This window comes from Phacochoerus africanus, chromosome 9 (genome assembly GCF_016906955.1).
Source record: "Phacochoerus africanus isolate WHEZ1 chromosome 9, ROS_Pafr_v1, whole genome shotgun sequence".
Classification (NCBI taxonomy): domain Eukaryota; kingdom Metazoa; phylum Chordata; class Mammalia; order Artiodactyla; family Suidae; genus Phacochoerus; species Phacochoerus africanus.
The window spans coordinates 55,199,258-55,205,039 of NC_062552.1; the positions used below are offsets into that span (position 1 = coordinate 55,199,258).

Sequence of the window (5,782 nt, forward strand, 5' to 3'; positions counted from 1 at the left end):
ATTCAATAAGTATTTCTGAGCACTTGCTATGTGTCAGGTGTTGTATGGGGACACTTGGGGATGCAGTGGTCAGCAAGACAACACAGCGCCTGTTCTTCACAATACATCTTAGAGAAGTGCCCATTCAGCTCATGAAATTCCACTTAGGTTATACACCAAGGCTCAAATCCATTTGATTTTTAAAGTAATGACACAAAATCATAATGACAATCACTCCACTCTGCTCCTAAAAAATGGGAGACCCCATGAACTACAAGAAAAATTCACAGAACACACATGCTCTACAACATGAAAGCCTTACACTGGTCAAAACTATCACCTTGTAAACACCTTGTAATCTATGAACAGGCAACACAGTGTTAAGTCCTAGAAAATGAGTCAAGATCGTTCTTTTAGGGAATCCCTTTCCCGCCGCATCTCCAGAAGCACGTAGGGCCAGCAGGGCAGGGACGGTGACTTGAGGCATGGGCTGCACCCTCGACCTCCCTACCTCGTGTCCTGCGTCTCCCCAGGGAGGGTCGCGCGGCGCGGGCCCTAGCGGGGCGGTCCGGGGCTGTGCTGTGCGGGGATTGCCAAGGAGGTGAGTGGCCAGAGGACTACAGGTTCCTGGTGCAGCTGTCCCGGGTGCAATGTCCTGGCTGCAGTGCCCCGGGTGCTAGCAGGCCATGCCTGCCCCATCCATGAACTCTCACCGGGATCAATGCCTGCTGCTGCACCGGGAGGGGTACGCAGAGCCTGTAGCCCCGCAGCCCCTCCCAATGCAGCAGGGGCCATTGGCGAGCTCGGCGCTGAAGCAGCTGGCCAGGCAGAGCAGCGAGGACGAGCTGAGGAGCCAGACAACCACAGTGAGACCGAGAGCCGCGAGAGCTACGAATCCCAGGGGCGCGCGCCTCCTCCCCGGCTTGTGGGTGGCCGGCTCCGCAGCCGGGCCAGGAAGGGCGTGGGTCAGCGGCCGGCTGCTGCGGTCAGCGCATCCCCGCGGAGCCGGGACCAGGCAGAAGCGCCGGAGGAGGTGGTGTGCCATGGGGACGCAGAAGGCAAGGAGGATGCTCGCTGTTGGGATTCGCACCCTGCTGCCTTCCTCCCCACGTCGGGGTCCGCCTGCACACTCTGGTGCCTGGGGCAGAGGAGATGCAGCAGATGCTGGAGGGAAAGGCACCGTCCATCCGGCTTTGGCCCTAGGCGCTGCAGGATTTCGTGGGGCAGGGCAGGCGGCGCCCTGCTGAGCTCACTGCTGGAGGCCATGGAGGTGCCCTCGCTCATCCTGTGGGGGCTCTTGGGCTGGGGCAAGACCTTGCTGGCCCACATTCTCACTAACAACAGCAAGAAACAGCGCAAGATTTGTGACCTTGTCCGAAACCAGCTCCAAGACAACTGACGTGGATGATGTCACCAAACAAGCTCAGAATGAGAAGAGCTTTTTCAAAAGGCAAACCATCCTTTTTATTGATGAGATTTATCGATTCAATAAATCTCAGCAGGACAGGTTCCTTCCTCACCTGGAGTATGAAAACCTCAACCTGATCTGGGCCACCACGCGGAACCCCTCCTTCCAGGTCAATGCCGCTCTGCTGAGCCACTGTCAGGTGATCTTCTTGAGAAGTTTCCAGTGGAGGCTGTGGTGACTGTCCTCACCTGGGTGACCAACTCCTTTGGGATCAAGGACCTGGACTCCAGCTGCTCCGATGACCCTCTGAGCCACAGCAGCAACAGCAGTTCTGAGCCCCCCTTATTCACAGAGGACAAAGTGGTGGACACACTGGCCCACCTCAGCGACAGGGACATCTGGGCTGGACCCAACAGGCTGCTGATGGCAGTGGTGGCCAGGATCAGTGCCAGGAAGGTTGTCGGGAAGAAGAGCAGGCAGACCTACCCTCCCAGCAGAGTCCTGGTCACCGAGAGTGACATGAAGAAAGGCCTCCAGCACTCTCCCACCCTTTGTGACCACGCAGGAGAGGGCATTAACACTTCTGTGAGCTTCACACTGGCATGCGGGGCTCCAAGCAGAGCGTGTCACTGCACAGGCTGGGCTGTATGCTAGAGGGTAGAAAGGACCCGCTCTATGCAGCCAGGCAGCTCATGAAGTTTGCCAGCGAGGACCTGGGTCTGGCAGACCCGCCTGTATTAACCCAAGCCGTGGCCGCCTACCAGGGCAGTCACTTTATTGGCAGGCTGAATGCCAGGTGCTCCTGGCCCAGTGCAGGGTCTACTGGGCCCGAGCCCCCAAGTCCATCGAGGTGTACAGCGCCTATCACAACGTCAAGGCCTGCCTGCGGAGCAACCAGGACCCCTGCGCCCCCCCCCGCCCCCCGCCGCCTGCAACTGCGCCTGTGCAATGCGCCCACCAGGCTCATGTAGGATCTGGGCTGCAGCCAGGGCTATAAGTACAACCCTCATACAGCGAGCCCTTGGACCAGGAGTACCTGCCCTAGGAGCTGCAGGGAGTGGATTTCTTTAAGCAGCGGCATTGCTGACTCGGCAGGGCTGAGGCAAAGGAGATGGTTCCTTTCCTTGGGGAGCCATAGAGTCACTGGATTGTGAGGTTGGTGGCCTGGTGGGAGTTATAACCCATCAACATTTGTACCAGAAACGTTAAGAGGCCTGGCAGGGGCACAGCTACTTCAGCTAAATGTGTGGCATTGAAACTGTGTTCATTTGCACACTGTGTGATGTTATGCTCATGAAATGATCTGGCAGCTTCATGTGGTAAGTTAATGTTATAAGGAATTATCAATTTTGTCATAGCATTTAAGTCATAATGTCATTTCAGAATTCAGTTCTGTAGGTTCTCTTTTCTTTTAAAAACATACATTCTGGGTAGTCTCAATTGGTAAAAATATGTTAATTGTGATTTAATACTGCATAATGTTTGGAGCATTTTTTTTATATGCGAAGGTCTTATAAGCCAATAAAACTATTTCAAAGTAATCTCCAAAAAAAAAAGAGAGATTTTTCTTTTAAAGGAACAATGCCGTAAGCTAATTACCTATTAAATACTAGACTTAAACTTACACAAATCTTCTATAACTGTGCTGTCCAGTGCAGTAGCCACCAGCCACTTGAGGCTATTTACACTTTTTTTCCTTTTTTAGGGTCACACCTGCAGCATATGGAAGTTCCCAGGCTAGGGGTCAAATCAGAGCTGCAGCTGCTAGCCTGGCCTTATGGGATCCGAGCTTCCTCTTTGAGCTACACCCAGCTTGAGGCAACACCAGATCCTTAACTCACCAAGCGAGGCCAGGGATCTCAAGCAATCAAACCCACATCCTCATGGATATTAGTTGGGTTCTTAACCAACTGAGCCACAACGGGAACTCCCAGCTATTTACATTTAAATCAATTAAAGTTCAGTTCCTATGTCACACCAGCCACATTGGAAGGGCTCATGAGCTTCAGGTGGCTAGTGGCTATCACTTATAAGTTATTACAAATATATCACTAGAAATCATTTCTACCATCCCAGAAAGTTCTGGGGGGCAATGCTGCTCTACAAATACCTCTGCAAGACTCAATCCAAGAACACAGTGTAATGAAATGGGATGATGCATCTGTACTCTGCTCTGAGACATAAAAAGTACGTTCACGGGTAAAATAGTGCCATTTCTTCCTTCTTAAACAAGTTGAAAAGTGATCCTGTTGAGTATCTCTCTTAGTATAAGCAGTAACCAAAGAACACGGATGCCATCCAACTGGCTAATTGAGAATGAAACTGGGAAATAAGTGAAAAACATTAGGTTTTGCTCCTTCCCTCCCATTCCTTGTGCTAGAATGTGTTGGGAGTCCTCAGCATTCTTTACGCGAGGATGTGCCCTTTTAGCCTAGTCGCTAGCAGCAGAGGTGAGGACAGTTAAGAAGGAAGATGAGAGTCAACAAAAAAATGAACTCAAATTCAGTTTAGACCCATGCAATAACCTTACGTGCCTACTGCGTGCCAGATACACAGATTAAACCATCCCATCTTTTATGAACTCAGTTGAGCAGGGTTGTCCACTGTGTCAACAAAACAGTGTAGGTTGTGAAAAAAATGCAATGAGACAAGAATGTGCAAGGCAAAGAGGTCAAACAGGAGAATATTTTTAAATGTCTTCCAAGGAGAAATCAAGGGAAATTTCCTGAAGGAGGTATCCCAGGAGCAGAAGGCAGAACTGTGCTAAAGAACCACAAGTGGCTTGGCAGTCCTGGGTTAAAGTATCTCTGGGGGGTCAACAGGAATGGGGGTGGCAACGGGGGAGGGGGAGGGGGCTAGAGAGCTATTTCCATGCCAGATCAGGACACTCATGGTTATGTCAGGCCTGCCCTCGTGGGTCTATAAGCTTTCCTCACCAAAACCACAAGCAACGTGAAAACCAATCTCGAAAGCTTGATAAGTAATTTGCCTACATCTATTAACAATACTAGATAGCAAGCATTACTAGGAATACACAGACATTTCTTTGTGACACATTATCATTTAATAATATACATTAATCCCAAAAACATGGTGACTGGAAGCTTTTGTTTTTTTGGGAAAAATTCCTGTTGCCTGTGAGTTTTGTTTGGAATACCCTCAGAGGATATATCAACAAACACATTTTCAAAACAAATGGATGACCCCCACATCTAAATAGTCCCACTAAGAGTTTATTTGAGGGAGAGACAAATGAAATAAATCGAAGGAAGAGGGGGATGCGGAAACAATGCTTCTATACTCCAGACCAGAGTGGGTTTTTTTTTTTCCTCCAAAATTTTCACGGCAAAACTTCAGCTACCTCTGTATGCTGCGTCGCACTTTCTGCTACTTCTAGTCTATGTTCACCAAAATTATATTGTAACCAGCCACCTAAAGGACTTCTGTGGCAGCTCATGTAAATAATGGAAATTATCTGCATCTTCTGGACTATTCTACACATATGTTCAAGTCTCAAAACAAAAGCAAAAACTTCCATAGAATCCGTTCTCTTCAAATTACTGGGATTCTTTCTCCTCTCTTCACAACAAACTATAGGCCTTAATGAATTCACCTCCCTTTGATACAAACACAACTTTCCAGATAAAAATCATATGTAAATATATATATATAACCTGGCTGGTCCTCAAGCAAACACAAACTATTTCTAGTCATACAAACACGTAGTTCTTAGGTAAAGGTAGGTTTTCAATGCAGCACATATATATAATGATTGAAAGAACTGGTTCTGGAGTCAATTCTACTAATTAGGGATTGTCACCAACCAATTCATACTTTACCCCCTGAGCTTCAATTTAGCCAACTGTAAAATAAGTCATATTGTTTCATTAAGTGTGTAACCACAATGCAGGCACACTGTGACCCATCTAGGAACAGAACAATATCTGTTAGTTATTGCAGCTCTCTCCCTAAAGATGGAGAGTTTCACAAATATCTATTCCATGCACCAAAAAAACTTAGGGAGGTTTAAAAAAAAATACACTGTGTTCATGCCCTATTTGGATTTGGGAGTCAACTGGTCTATGTCATTTCTAAAGTGCTCCAGCTGCTTAAATGTGCAGCCTGGATTAAGAACCACAGATATGTCTCTATATACCCACAAAAATACACACGGGCAAAGTGTGTTCGATTTCTAACCCAATCAGCACAGCCCTGATGGAGTAAAAGCTCACCTGTGGTTGTGACAATGAACTCGAAGTGCGGTAGGGTTTACACCCACCTCCAAGTACTGATCACCGAGGATCAATTCCCAGGAACCCCGTCAAATGCAGCCAGGGCACCAGTGGAAGTCAGGATCTGTCTGGAGCACACCCCCCCTCTCTCCTTAGGTGACAG

General features: G+C 48.4%; 1 pseudogene; it reads left to right on the forward strand.

The window, feature by feature from the left end:
- The first annotated feature begins 629 nt into the window (after positions 1-629).
- LOC125136616 (ATPase WRNIP1-like) lies at positions 630-2,751 on the forward strand (annotated as a pseudogene).
- The last annotated feature ends 3,031 nt before the right edge of the window (positions 2,752-5,782 follow it).